This window comes from Petaurus breviceps, unplaced genomic scaffold, assembly GCF_028583685.1.
Source record: "Petaurus breviceps papuanus isolate PSGF00001 unplaced genomic scaffold, PetGlider_PUasm1.0 37, whole genome shotgun sequence".
NCBI lineage: Eukaryota > Metazoa > Chordata > Mammalia > Diprotodontia > Petauridae > Petaurus > Petaurus breviceps.
The window spans coordinates 46,128,696-46,144,013 of record NW_027186296.1 but is presented as its reverse complement, the minus strand read 5'-3'; the positions used below and the strand labels follow the sequence as shown (position 1 = coordinate 46,144,013).

At 38.1% G+C, this 15,318-nt stretch overlaps 1 protein-coding gene across 7 annotated transcripts in view; it reads right to left on the bottom strand.

The window, feature by feature from the left end:
* The window catches only part of OTUD7A (OTU deubiquitinase 7A), a 420,410-nt gene that overhangs the window by 298,904 nt on the left and 106,188 nt on the right, over positions 1-15,318 (bottom strand). For 4 of the 7 annotated variants that reach the window (XM_069098405.1, XM_069098401.1, XM_069098407.1 and 1 more), the window contains one exon: positions 12,713-12,828. The gene's annotated coding sequence lies outside the window, so the exon portion shown is untranslated. Of the gene's footprint in view, positions 1-82; positions 195-12,712; positions 12,829-14,182; positions 14,311-15,318 lie in introns of those variants that run through there. The other 3 variants (XM_069098403.1, XM_069098404.1, XM_069098406.1) reach the window with 2 other exon arrangements.

Below are 15,318 nucleotides of genomic sequence, written 5' to 3'. Positions count from 1 at the left end.
GATGTCGAGAACGATAGACTTAGAGTCGGAAGGCCTAGGTTTGGATCCTAGCTCTACCAGTGATTTGGGGCAAGTCACTTACCCTCTTTTGTCTTCAACCTTTTTTGTCCTCTGTTTACAGATGAGGTTAGGCTGAATGATCTGTAATGATCTGAATGATCTTCCAGCTCTAAATCCTGTGATGTTATGAAGCACTACAGAGAAACATACAATAGAATGGTGGTAGGGGAGGGAAGTTCCATAGCCACAGATGAAAAGGTCAGCAGTTGTATAAACTGAAGAGATACTTAAAACTTAATCCTCTTCCTTGACATCAAGTGCAGAACTCCCTCATGCCTAACTTTTTTCTTCCCACTTTTGTTTCTTATGTTCACTTCTTGCCATGAATTTGGAATTCCAAGGCTACCATTTTTCAACCCTCCAAAATCTGCTTTTCAGATAGCAATCATGGGGTATGAGACTAAGTTTTGGTCAAGTCCTTTGAAACTGTCCATAGCTCAATAATTCTAGAGAATAATTTCTCTGACACCTACTATTACCTGGCAAAGTGCATCTTTGCCACCCAAGCTTTAGATTAAAAAAAAAATCTCTTTTCAAATCTCTCCTCAAGCTGCCTTCTGCTGATGTGAGGAAGCATACAGGACCTGAATAAGTAACTTTCTCCTATAGAACTTGGTTAAGTAGCTTCCAACAGAGACCTTATTCTATCCAGGATTGTCCTCCACTAGATTCCACATTCAAATGAACTACCCCCATATATACCAATGAAGACAACATCAGAAATTTTTCTGCTTAGTTGAATATTCTGGTAAATTGAGAGTAGCCAAAAGTAACACACATGGATTGCCAATTATTATTAATAATAGCTGACTTATATAGAGTTTCAAAGTTTGCAAAGTGCTTTACACATGTTAACTCATTTGAGCTTCACACCAATTCTGTGAGGTAAATGGTATAATTATCCTCATTTGACAAATGGGGAAATAGAAGCTAAGAGCAAAATGACTAACCTCGGGTCTAGTTTCTGAGACAAGATTTGAACCCCAGCTTTCCTGACTCAAGTCCAATACTCTATTTACCTAGCTGCCTATTCACATATACTAAAATTGTGCATAGTAGTACTTCTATAGCAGCAAAAAAATTATAAATGCAGTAAACGCACATATATTTGAGTGTGATTCAAAATATAATACCTCAGACACTTAGCAGTTGGATGATCCTTGATATATCATTTCATCTCTCAATGCTTTATTTGCTTCATCTATAAAATGGGCTTAACAACAACACCTACCTATCTCAAAGAGGTGCTAAAGAGAACAAGTGAGATCATACCTAAGAATATATAAATGTAAGCTGTTGCTATTATTATTATTTAATGGAGTATTATCACAAGATTCGAATTACAAATATGAGTATTTTGAAGAAACATGAGAAGACCTATAAAAAATTTAGAGGAAAGAAAACAGAGAAAAGGAGAACATAGAAAATTACTACAATGTAAATGAAAATAGCATTAAAAGACATTAGAGTACAGATTAAATGCAATAATAACTACTGTTTCCAGCATTCCAAAGAGCAAATACATTTCCCTTCCCTTGGAAGAGAGGTGATAGACTGAGGATGTGGAGACAAAGAGTAAGATGGCTCATTTCTTTTGGTGGTAGTCGTGGCAGAGGAGTGGCAGGGGATGGTTTAGGGAGAAGCTCTTAAAAAGTAACTTCAGAATAAAAATCAATAAGTATCAGTAAAATATTTGAAAAGAAAATAATACTTTAAAAACTAACTGGCTCAATAATATTATATAATTTCTTCAAGGTCCCACAGCTAGTAAGTGACAAGAATGGTATTCAAACTTTTGACTCAGCTAGGGACCCAATCACTTTCCAAACTCTTGATAATTCATCACAAGTCTAGGTTCTGAATGTAGGTCTTGATAACATGTTGTTTTTAGAATAGGCCTATGGTTTCATTAATGTAAGGAACTCCAGAGGAGGAAACTCCTTATGCCAATGCAAATAAGTAACTATTCTGCAACTTTTATAGCCTTAAAGCCTGAGATGTTACAATACTTGTTCAGGACCACACAGTCAGGAAGTATCAGAAGTGGGCCTTGAACCTGGGCCTTCCTGATTTCAAGACCATTTCTTTCTCCATTACAGCACAATTCTTCTTAGACATGTTGCAATAACAAGAATTTCATTGACATGGGACATTATGAACATACCCATAAAATTCACAAAAATGACTTTCAGAGTCATTTCATCATATCTGGCGTGCAAGGATCTCTGAAACCTCACCCAAAATTATTTCTCTACTTCCTCTTGTCCACCTCAACAAAACTAGTTAATGTACTGATACCTGGGCAACCTTATGCCTTCTCAATTTTGCCTTTGCTCAAACCATGCTCCTGCTCTTCTACCACATCACAGTCAATGAAAAGAAATTGCCATTTTAGTCATGTCCAAAAAAAATCTTCTCATTCTGCATTCTCAGTTCTTTACTTTTCTATCAGGAGGTAGGTAGCATATTTCATAATTAGTTCTCTGGAATCCTTGGTCATTACACTGATGAGTGCAGCAAAAATATGCCAGTGACATTCATATACCATAACTAATTCATCCATTCTCCAATTTATGAGTACCCCCTCAGATTCCGATTCTTTGCTAACTCAAAAAAACACAACAAACCCCAAACCAACAATAAATATTTTTGTACATCCTTAAGAGTTTCCTTTGCTTCAGCACTAATCCCTCCCTTGATCTATCATCCTTCATAGTTCCTTCTCCCTACTTCTCCCCTTTCCTTCCTACTTCTCCCTATTGAGTGAAATGTATTTCTGTACCTAACTGTGTGGGTCTGCATATGGGTATTCTTCTTTCTTTTGTTTGACCAGTTCAGATGAGAGAGAACTTTTGAACCAGTTCAAAGTTCAAGTGCTGATCACACCCTACTCCTACTCCTTCTTTGTATAGATGTCTACTTATGTGCCCCCTAATTATGTGAGATAATTTTCCCTAAAATTCCTTTCCCTTCCTTGCAATACATTCCTCTTCACCTCTCTTTTTCTTCTTTTTTAAAAAATCATCAAGACTAAGAGAACTCTCTCAAGCCTTGACTAATTGGATTCTTTAGATGAACCCTAGTGATAATAGGGTTCAAAGGAGTCACATGAATCATCTCCTATATATGAATGTAAGAAGTTTATCCTTGTTTGGTCCTTTAATCATCATTATTCATTTATGTTTACCTTTTTATACTTCTCTTCACTCCTATGTTTGAACTTTGAAGTTTCTCCTCAGCTCTAGTCGTTTCATCAGAAATGCTTGAAAGTACTCTATTTCATTAAAGATCCATTTCCCTCCCTCCCCCATAATATTATACTCTGTTTTGCTGGATAAGTTATTCTGGGCTAGAAATTCATTCCCTTTGCCTTCTGGAATATCATATTCCAACTTCAAATATGGATGATCCTGACTGTGGATCCTTGGTACTTGAATTGTTTTCTTTCTGATTGTTTATAGTATTTTTTCCTGAATTTTGGTTATGGCATTTCTTGGTATTTTTATTTTGGGGTTTCTTTCTGGAAGTGACAAGTAAATCCTTTCCATTTTTACTCTGGTTCTAAGATCTGACCAGTTTTCTTTTCATAGTTCTTGAAATATGATGTCTATGATCTTTTCTTGGTCATGGCATTCTGAAAACTCGGCAATTCTTAATTTTTTTCTCCTCAATTAATTTTCCAGGTCAGGGTTTTTTTTTTGGGGGGGGGTGGGTTGTTGGTTTTTGGGGGAATTAAGAGATAGATACATTATATCTTTTTTTAGCCTTTTGACTTTGCTTTAATATTTCCTGAAGCTTCATGGAATCATTGGCTTTTATTTAGTTCATTCAGATCTTCAGGAAGTTTTTTGATTTGGCAAGGTTTTGTAACATTGTGTCAAAGTGTTAATTTCCTTTCCAATTCTTTTCTCCATTGTTCTCATTTCTTTTCCAATTTTTTATTTAAGCACTCTCATTTCTCGTTTTTTTTTATTTTTAGTCTTTAAAAAAAAAAAACACTTTTGCTTCCTCTCTTCCAGTATTTCTCATTGAGTTTGTGCCCAATCTGGGGGGGGGGGGAGTGTTCTTCTTTTAGATGCTTTTGGGTCATTCTCTTCTTCTTTGTTTGTGTATTGAGCTTCTTTGCCATCATAATAGCTCATTATGGTGAGGTTCTTTATTGTTTATTTGTTTGCCCATTCTTCCAGCTTACTTTCTGAATTATAATTTTATTTTAGGCCTGGGTTCTGCTAGACTTCTAGGGAGAAAGTCTGAGTTGGTCGCGTTGCTACTTTTCTGGGGGTATTAAGCATAACATCAGGAAGAGGCTGGATACCTGCTAGCTTTCATTAATCTCAAAGTAGTTTGACCTAGGGCAAAGTCGGTTTGCTGAACCTGTGGTCTGAGCTCTGCAAGTTCCTGAACTGAGTTTAGGTCTTAGCAAGAATAGACTGCTGATGGACTCTGCCCCATCAGTCAGTTAGAAAGTTTGATTAGTTCAGAGTGGTAGAATTGTAGGTTTCTCTTTAGTCTGAGATTCCTTCCTTGGTTATTCCTCTGTAGGCCTGGGCTAGATGCTGGAAGTAAAACTCTGCTCAGTGCTTGAGGTTTTAGTAATACCATTACTGCTATTGATTTCTGATTCTTCCTTTCTCTAAACACAACCCAGGACCAGTCTACCAGGAAATGCTACTCTCCTGCACAGGTCCCCTTCTCAGTCTACCCTCAATCCATAACCTGGAACTGGGTCTCCCCTGTCTGTCTCCATATGCTGAGCTGGGCTGGACAAATAACTCATAACTCGCTGCCATTTTTTTTTCTGGATTTTCCCCTCAGGATTCTTTCTGTTGCATTTCTAGATCTGTTTGGAAAAGTTTTTGGAGAGGATTTCACCTACTGTTTTCTACCACGTCATCATCTTGGCTCTGTCCTTCCCTCTACCTCTGAATTCTTGTTGCTCACTGTCTATACCACTCATAAGGTACGTTATCATGTCTTATGTCTTTCATATCTGCTATTTAATTCATCTTTGATCAATTTCTTCCACTTTGACACTTAGGAGCTGTGACCAAATCACAAGTAGGTATGGTAAGCCACTTAGTTACTCTGAATTCTAGGCAACTTTCTAAGACTCATTCATTAAGTTTTAAATAGGTTGTGCTCTTCAGTAGTGAAAGAAGCTCCTGTACCAGCGAAGTAACATATCCTTAATGTACTAATGTGTTTTTAATTTATCATGTATCTTATACTTATCTCCAAAATAAATAGATGGTAAAATTCTGATGGCTGGGATGAGATCCTATAATTTTTTGTATATCTTATAGAACCTCACATGGTACTTTACACAAAGGATATACTCAATAAATATTTCCTGACTTTACTATATCATAGTTACCTAGCTGAGGCTAATATTTTTTTTACCAATTCACTGAGATAGTCCCTGACACCATTATCCAACTCCAAATTCAATATTTGAATCTACCTTTCTTAATCATACTGAGTGTGATCGCCATAAGACTTGGAGTAATTTTTTGATTTAGACTTAAGATTTCAACATCATGGGGAACACCAGGTACAGAGTCACTCTGCACTGATGAAGATCAGTAACTCATTTGTAATTCATAGTCTAAGAAAGTGGCTTGGGGGCCTTGACATCTCAAGCTGTTTGTCCGTCATGGTCACATGGCACCTGGGTGTTGAAGGCAGGATTTTAATCCAGGTATTCTTACACCAATGCTATTCATCTGTCTATGACATTAAGTTACCCGTCTTTCATTTAGAACCATGGAGGACATAAAATACAACTTTCATTTTGTTCCCCTGTGCAAACACTATTTCCTTCAAATTTGATAGAAGTTCTGGGATCCAAATAAGCAAAAACACATAAGAGCTTACACGAATGGCTAGAACTACAAAAGGATATTTTATATAGTATCAGCAACCCACGACATTCTCAAATTCAGTCAGAACCCACAAGGAAAGTACACATTGGGGCAAAACTTCCAGACAGACTAGTAACAGTGATTGAAAATTACTGCTCTGTATTATCTGCATTTCTTTAGGGAAACTTCACATAACCTACTTTGTTTTATAAATAATTTTTTCTTCAGCTACAGGAAGCAAAGACTGAAAGCTACCTAAATGTTGGTTACTCTGGAATGTAATACTATTCTTACCATGTTTTGAACCACACAGATGGGAGATGGAAGAGGTGTCTAGAGAACCATCCTGATGAGTCATAGCTCATTCCATACCACACATATTGCCCATATGTATGTATATGTGGGTTGTGTACAGATTGATATATTGGGGAAATGAATATCATAATGGATAAAGGGCCTTACACGGCCTAGGATCAATTCCTCTTACAGAAAAAAATGCTGTGGGATGTTTTAGTGTTCTACAAAACTTTTAAAGACTCTTACATTATAGGAAAGTTGCTGATCTTCATTAGGAATATTCTATATAGCATATAATATATAAATATATAATATGAATATAAATATATATAATATAAATATATATAAAATAAACATATAAACCATAGATCATAACCAAAACCAGAGCAAAATCCTAAACACACTTATATACATATAAATAGTTATACTTTACTATCTTCATCACATGGGGCAATACATTTACTTAACCTTCCTGGGCAGCAGTTTCCTCATCTATAAAATCAGGAAGTTTGACTCTATAGTCTTTAAGGTTCCTTATAGCTCTAGACTCATATAGTATATAGACTTGTTTTAAAATACAAGCATTTAATAAAAATACCTCCAAGGGAAGAAAAAAATAAATCTTGATTTTGTTTCATAAAAGACTCATTCACATTTAAGCCTACCAAATTTTGCTTGTAATACTAATGACTTTTGCAATATATTCAACAAGCCAGCACACACCCAATGGTAATGTTATGTTAAAGCCTAAATCAGGGCCAAGCACCTGCATCTAATAATATCCAACATATGTTCAAGAAGTGAGCAGTTCTTTGTTTAATCAACTAATGTAGTTGAGCGATCAATTGTCTGGGTAAAATTAACAATATCCCAAGTAGTCGTTACTGTACACTGGATTAGGAGAACTGAGGTCACTGTTACTTCTGTCACTCTATGGCTGTGAGCAAGAAGCTTAGGCTTTCTTCATCTGTAACATGATGGAGGTTGGCTAGATGAAGTCTAACATTCTAGGTGAACCTTTCCCCCATATCATTTTTAGATTCTAGATGAATCTTTTAGTTAATATTGAAAGCAGTGGGCTGAGTGCAACAAGTCTAGCCCCCAAAGATGTTCATGCATTTCATTAAATATTGAACATCTACCATACACATTTATATTAGTCTCTTCCCATTCTTGCTGCTGTCATCAATTGAATTCCATCCAGATCACTCTTTATACTTTCTTTGTAATTGCCTTAAATATCTGATTCATTGTCTCCATCCCACAAGGTTCTTGCCATAATCTTCGATATTTTTAATAGTCACATTAATAGCTACCCCTCACCAACCTGATCATTTCTGCCACACAGTGAAATTATTTCACCTTACATTTCACCATCTCTCAGAATCACACAATTTTCATGATGCAGAAATCCCATTCTTTTAGCCTAGCAACCTATCTTTTCTCCCTAACTCAACCCACTACTTACATTAAATGTACTTTTCACCCTTATCAAAACCTATGTCTATTCTCTCAGTTTATAATCCCAACTCTGACTTCACTTACCTTCATACTCGACCTTGAACCCATTATCCGACATTTTAATGTTTCTCTAGCCACTAACCTAGAATGTCTTGCATTCCCTGACAATCTGTCATCCACACCCAGAAAATCTTTACCCTTGGATAATGACCCATACCATCCATTTTCTTCTCTCTTGTTTCAAAGCTATTTATTATAGCTGTAGAAAATAATGAAATAGGGGCGGCCAGGTGGTGCAGTGAGTAAGAGCGCTGGCCCTGTAGTCGGGAAACCTGGGATCGGTTCCGGCCTCAGATACTTAATACCCACAAACAAAAAAACTGGCCGTGTGACCTTGAGCAAGTTACTTAACCCCAATTGCTTAAAAAAAAGAAAATCATGAAATATAGACTAATTTCACCCACTACACCTTGATGGTAGATAATCTCAGGTCCTCAATATTCCTTTATAATACTTCTCTATCCACATCAGCTCTCTATTGCATTTCCCTAAAGTGACTGTTCCAAATATTTTCTTTCTTCCTCTCTCCCCCAGCCATTTCCCTTTATAGCAAATGTCAGTCCCCTTCAATATTATAAAGCTGTAGATCATGACCTCCCTAAATACTCCCATTCTATTAACAAAACCTTACCCATAACTCTGTTTCCCTTTGGTGGAAAAAAATGCATCTTTATTTTTCACTAAGACTTTTTATATCTAGCTTCACTTTTCTTTCACCTTCTTATCTTCTTTTATCACATAAACACTTTCTCAAGTATATTCAATCTCTCCCCAGTATCTTCTTATTTACCTACAAATACACAAAAGTCTTCCTAATGTAATCCTCCAAAAAAGTCTTTGTAAAAAAATGTTCTATTTAAATGAATAGCATTGTTCATATTGCCTGTTATTAAATAAGACAATGCCTAACCTCAAGGAGATTTGCATAGGCTGTTCTGTATGACTGGAATGCCTTCCTGTACTCCCTTGCCTGCTGAATCTTAATCATCATTTGTAGCCCAACTTAAATATAACCTAGGTATATGCAACTAGCTGGTACAGTGGATAGAGTACTAGACCTGGACTCAGGAAAACATGAATTCAAGTCCAGCCTTAGACACTTATTAACAGTATGTCCTTGGGCAAATCACTTTGTCTCTGTTTGTCTTGACTTCCTCAACTGAAAAATAGGGATAATAAGAGCACCTATCTCACAGGGTTGTTGTTAGGATCAAATGAAACATAATTTGTTAAGTGCCTAGTACAGTAACTGGCATATAGAAAGTGCCATATTGTTGTTGGTTTTGAGTCATTTCAGTCATTTGTGACTCTTTGTGACCCCTTATTTCTTTTTAAAATTTTTTTTTATTTTTTCCAATCTATTTATTTATTTTTAGTTTTCAACATTCATTTCCATAAGATTTGGAGTTAAAAATTTTCTCCCCAACTTTTTGCTTCACCACCCCCACCCCAAGATAGCAAGCCTACTGAATACCCTTTCCCCCAATCTGTTCTCTTTTTCTTGGAAGCTTTTGATGAAGGAGTTTTGACTTTGTTGTCTTCTTCTAGTTCTACGTTTTGACCCTTTTTGTGCCCCCAAAAGGATTCTGTGGTCTGATGATGCTTCCTTTGCTTGTTCACCTTGCCAGTCAATTACTTGACTTTTGAGGTCTTTGCCACAGTAGAACTCTGCTTCTATAGTAGAGAGTGCTGTGTCCCACATTGCTGGGGTTTTCACAGCTGTGTCAGAGCTGCTGTCAGAGGTCTGAGGAGGGTGCCTACTCTACAGCCACCACAAACTCTGGCACACTGGCGTTCTTCACCCCAGGACCCCCACCCAAGACTGTGACTCAGATCCCAGCAGGTCAAAGCAAAAGCATTTACTCTATGAATGGTCAGTTGGTCCCCCTAAGATCTGTAGGCCAAGAGTTCCTGAGGCAGCCACAGGGCAACAGCTGCAAACACCGTGCCACCACCACATCTTGCCCAGGGGCAGAGGCTGGACCATGCTCTCTCTCACTCATTTCCAACAGAGTTCCCTACTGACCTTTTACTTTCTCTTTGGTGTTTATGTGTTGAGAAGTCTGGAAATCACCATACCATCTGGCGACTCACTCTCCTGAAGTCTGCTCTGGCCAGTCTGGGTCACTGGTCAGGGCTGCCCTGTGTCTGGGCCCAGGTGGCTCACGTGGGGCTGGGCTCAGCTCCCAGCTCAGTGTGATCAACCCTTCCTGTCAGCCGGCCAGGCTGTCTTCAGCAGGAGATTTGTTTCTGACTGTTACTTTGTGGGTTCTGTAGCTCTAAAATTGGCTTAGAGTCACTTTTTTACAGGTATTGGAGGTGGTTGGAGTTTTTACTCCACCATCTTGGCTCTGCCTCCAACCCTTTATTTCTTGGCAAAGGTACTGGAGCAGTTTGTAATTTAACTGTCCAACTCATTTTTATAGATAGGGATAATGAGGCAAGCAGGATTAAGTGACTTGTCCAGGGTCACACAGACAAGCAAATGTTTGAGACTGGACTGGAACTCAGGTCCTCATGACTCCAGGGTTGAAACTTTATCCACTGCACCATCTTGCTGCCCAGTGCTATTTAAATGCTATTATTATCATCTTGCTCCATGATCTTTCCTTGATCCTCCCCCACCTCACCTTGCCCTCAATTCATAACTTCTGTCTCCACTGTTTTCTTTTGCAACTTTCCAATATGCATACCATGCAATAGTTTATATCAAAGTTACCTCTCTGTGTTTTATTTCCTCATTACAATGAAACATCTGTGAGAGCCGGCATTGCTTTTTATTTAGACTCTGAATATCTTCTAACAATTTTCACAAAGCTTTTCACTCAGGAGTAGTAATTAATAGTAGTAACAGGAGTAGCAGTAGCAATAATAATGACAAGTCAGATTTCTAGAGGACTCTAAAGTTTGCAAAGAGGAGCAGTAACAGCAACAACAGCAGTAGTAGTGCTAACAAGAATAAGAAGAACTAGGATTTCTAGAGGACTCTAAGGTTTGCAAAGAGCTTGTCAGGTTATCTTTTTTTTTTTTTTTTTGGAGGGGGGAAGGCAAGGTAATTGGAGCTTTAAGTGACTTGGCCGAGGTCACGTGGCTAGCAAGTGTTAAGTGTCTGAGGCTGCATTTGAACTCAGGTCCTCCTGACTCCAGGGCCGGTGCTCTGTTCACTGTGCTTCCTAGCTGCCCCAGGTTATCTTATTTGATATTGTGTATTAAGTGATAAAGTGCCAGGCCTAGAATTAGGAAGACTCAGCTTCCTGAGTTCTTCTGGCCTCAGACACTTACTAGCTGTGGGATCCTGGGCAAGTCACTTCATTCAAATGAGCTGGAGAAGAAAATGGCAAACCACTCTATCATCTCTTCTAAGGAAATCCCAAATGGGGTCACAAACAGACATGACTTAAAAATGACTGCACAATTAAATGATAGGTGCTCATCAAATTCTGTGCTGATTTGAAGATAACAGGGTGCTCATTGCTGTGAGGACTCAAACATGAGACATGGTCTCTTGCCCTTCAGGACCTTGCAGTCTCATGGGGCTGCCAGATGTATACACAATCCAAAATTAAACACTACTGTCAGGCTCTGTGGATTCCATGCATAATGAGTGGTTCAAAGAAGAGTCATTATAGGAGTTACAAGGAAGGAGAGATTGCTGTGGACTATAGTGGAAAAGAAGACTCCATAAAAGAGGTAAAAATAAAGGGATGATTGATTCCCTTTAAGAAGAATCTAGACAGGAAGGGAGTACCTTGTACCACAAAGAATGTGTAACGCTTTAAGATTCCCTATTGATTATCAATTATCTGAAACTATTGAAAATTGTGAATCTGGGAGCTACATACTATTCAAGTGAAATTTTTTGCTCAAATTTTCCTAACAAAAGTGACTCCTAGCACTGAAAAAAATGAAAGAAAGAAGGAAAAACAGAAGGAAAAAAAAAACTTAGGACAAGTTAAAAGCATTGAAAACATTTACTCTCTTACACGATAGTAAGCATTTAGGAGAGGTGGTGGAGGGTGTTTTCCTTCTCTTGTGGAAAAGAATGCTCTGGATGGGGTTTCTCTGCAATGTGTATTGGGAGCTATTTTGATGCAAAGGAAAAAATAACCATGGGCCTTGACTAAATTAAGGTCCATCTGTTTTTTGGGTAGAGTCAATCAGTTTCTCTTCTTTGATTAGGCAGAAAGTCAAAAGGCATATTAAGGGAATGGTCCACATTCACATAAGCTCTCACCCTACTTTTCCGTGTTTTCCAAGGGATTGTTCTACAAACCTGAAGCAAGTATTATTTGAAGGGCTTCTTGCTGTAGAGCTAGACCATAGAGAAAAGTCGATTTCACAATGTGCTTTGATAACTACAATACCCAACTAATGGCAAATGTGCTATATGGATTTACTTTAGGGCTTCCAGCCCATGCATCTTACTTCCTACCATAGGAGATTTATTTTAAGAATTCAATCAATTACAAGTATTTAATAAGCACTTATCATGTGCTAGCATTGTGTCAAGCGCTGGGGAATACAAGAAAAGGCAAACTAAAAAATGCCTGCCCTTAAGGAGATTATATTCTTTCTAATAACAACATGGAGATTATATTCTTAATTCATGATGACAATAAGGATAATTTTTTTTAATAAGACAACATGTAAACACATAGGTCCATACAAGTTATATACAAAGGTGGTAGAAAGGCCATTTTAAATTTAAGAATAATTTATTCAAAAGATAAGCAAGACTGAGTGGGAAAAATATAGACCTAGCTTGGAATGGATCAGAATTACCCAATGCATCAAAATTTATCACTTTTTAGCCAATAACCTTTGGTCCAAGTTAAAGCTAATAGCTAGTACCAAAACAGCTTTGCCCCTTTGTCAATTTTGAGGTCAGATATTAAGCTCTTTACTCCTTTCTAAGCAAATCTTTGAATCTCCTGGAGAGGGGGAGCAGGGAAACCAAAGACCAAAATACTTACTGCTAATTATTTACTTCAGCAACAGTGGTTTCCATTTGGTATCCAGACATCACTAAGCACAACTTCTGATGGAAACCGCAGAATTGATAGCAGTCCGCTAGGAGACACTGTCAACCCTATAAATTAGATTGGGGGAAAAAAAAAGCATCATTGAAACAGCAGAAAGCTGGTAAACATTTTCTTCCTTTATAAGAATAAACTAACCATGGAGGACACATGGACCACACAAAGAAGAATACGAGATTGTCAGCAACCTTACTGTCCCGCTCAGGCTGCTTTAATTATGAAGGCTTGTAGTTATATTCACTGATGGGGTGGTTTTGATTAGTGGGAAAGTTAAGGAACAGTGATAACAAAGCAATATAATTTATCCCTCCCCTTTCCCCATCCCTCCCCTCCCCCACACATACATACATACTTTATAGGAATATCATTTAGGGAAGGTAAGGTTCCAGTGGAATTTGACTATAGCAATCAATCACCTTTAATGATATTGTTTCTTGCTGAATTTCTAAGTTTTAAAATATATAAACATTCAAGAAACACACAGTGCTCTCTCCCTCCCCTTCTCCCTCTCTCTGTCCCTTCCCTCCCCCCCCTCACACACACACACACACACACACACACACACACATACACAAACACATTCAAGACTAAAAGGGTAAGCCCCAAAATGCAGTGGCTTGATTTTTAGAATGATGAACAAAAGGTCCCTACTTCTACCAGGACGATCATTTTTCATAAAATGATAATATTACTCATCTAGGTCCATCCAAATGAACATAGCTATAGTTGAAAAGACAATTTATATATGAGGCCATAAAAAGAGACTTTTTTTTCCAACAGGAGATCATACACTGGGAGTAGGAAACAGAAAAGAAGATTAATAATATAAAGTATATTTGCTCAAGAGATCAAAATCTTGCATAGCCCGTTAATCAGAGCTTGAACTTTAGGGCAAACATGTTCATTGCTTTCTATTTATTGCAAGGAACATGGGATTCATTAGCTTCTCAATTCAACTGTTTGATTTCAACTACCAGTTCATTAAGAACTCATTTTCAGTCTAGCATTCACCAAATTAATATGTAAGGGGTGAAAAAAATGCACCGTTTCAATTCCAAAATGCTAAGTAAATTGTAGGAGGGTAGCAATGCTTCTTAGCCCAGGATATCTGCAGAAGCCTGTGCAGAAGTCTGCTGTCCAGTTTCACACTGGGAAATGCCAGCAGAACCACAAGCAAGCTAATTTCGGCAGATGGGGAAAGAGCTAAGGCCAGGACAGCATGGACAGAGAAAATCAATCAACCAGGTTGGCAAAAAGGGTGACTTCACAGCTGACAATGCCAGCCATGCAGAGTAATGGTCTTTTAGAGTAGGAAAAATGCAGAATCCAAGTGTCATACAGGGCATTGAGGAGTGGGGGAGGGAGGGAGATATAAGGCTGGATCAGAGGGAGATAGTTACTCACCAAATCTGTTCATTATTTGCAGGCAGAAAATTAAACCATATTTCCTGTTTTTCTGAAAGGCTGTGAGTAGAGAGATTCTGAGTGGCGATGAGTAGTTGATTCAGCCCCTGCCCCCTCACTGCTATTACTGCTCACTACAGCATTCAGATAGCTCAGCTTGCCTCTGTCTGTTACATTCACAGGCTCAAAAATGTTGCTTATCAGCAAGGGCAGTCCCAGTTCTCAGCAGCCCCACAGCGGCTTGGCCATATTTGACTTTATTCCATATAATACTGCTGATTTATGAAGCAGATAGTAGAAAACCTATTTTCAAGTTATTTAGACTTTCCATGGTTCTCTCTGAAAGTTCTGCTGTGTATGACCTCTGGTTAGGTCACAGAGAAGAGTAATGACTACAGGGCCCACTGGCTTTGAGTGTAAAACAACAAAAAATCCCAAACTGGGATATTACACAAACAAACTGGAAAATCCTCTACTCTGAAGCCTTGTAAGAGGACCTTATAGTTAAATTTGAAGGGCACCTTGGAGGTCATGTAATTCAACACCTTCATTTTAAAGATGTAGAAAAAGGCCAAGACAAGTTAATTGACTTGCCCAAGGTCATGCAGTGTAGTACTTGCAGAAGCAGGATTAATGCAGGTCTTCTAAGTCCAAATTCACTGCCCTTTCCACTGTATTATGCTATTTGAATCATCTTAACAAGAGTCAAAAATATTCCAAAAGGACATAGAGCTTCATCACTCTACACTAACAAAACTATACTGACTTTTGTTCTGATAATCTATGGATTCATTACCTTATTGAGGACATTACCTAATTAGGATGGGGGCAGCAAGTGGGTAGAGCACCAGATCTGGAGTCAGGAAGACTTGAGTTCAAATATAGTTTCAGACACTTACTAGCTGTGTGACTCAGGCCAAGTCTGTTTGCCTCTGTTTCCTCCAGTATCTTTGCCAAGAAAACCCCAAATGGGGTCATGAAGACTTGGACACCAACAGAATGACTCATCAACAACCAAAACTAACTAGGATGATTTGAGAATGGTAGGTTCTGGCTAACTGAACTCTCGATTGATTCATTCATTCCCTGCCATCTTTCCTCCCCCCTCCTTCATGTGATATTTTTGTGTAATAGAA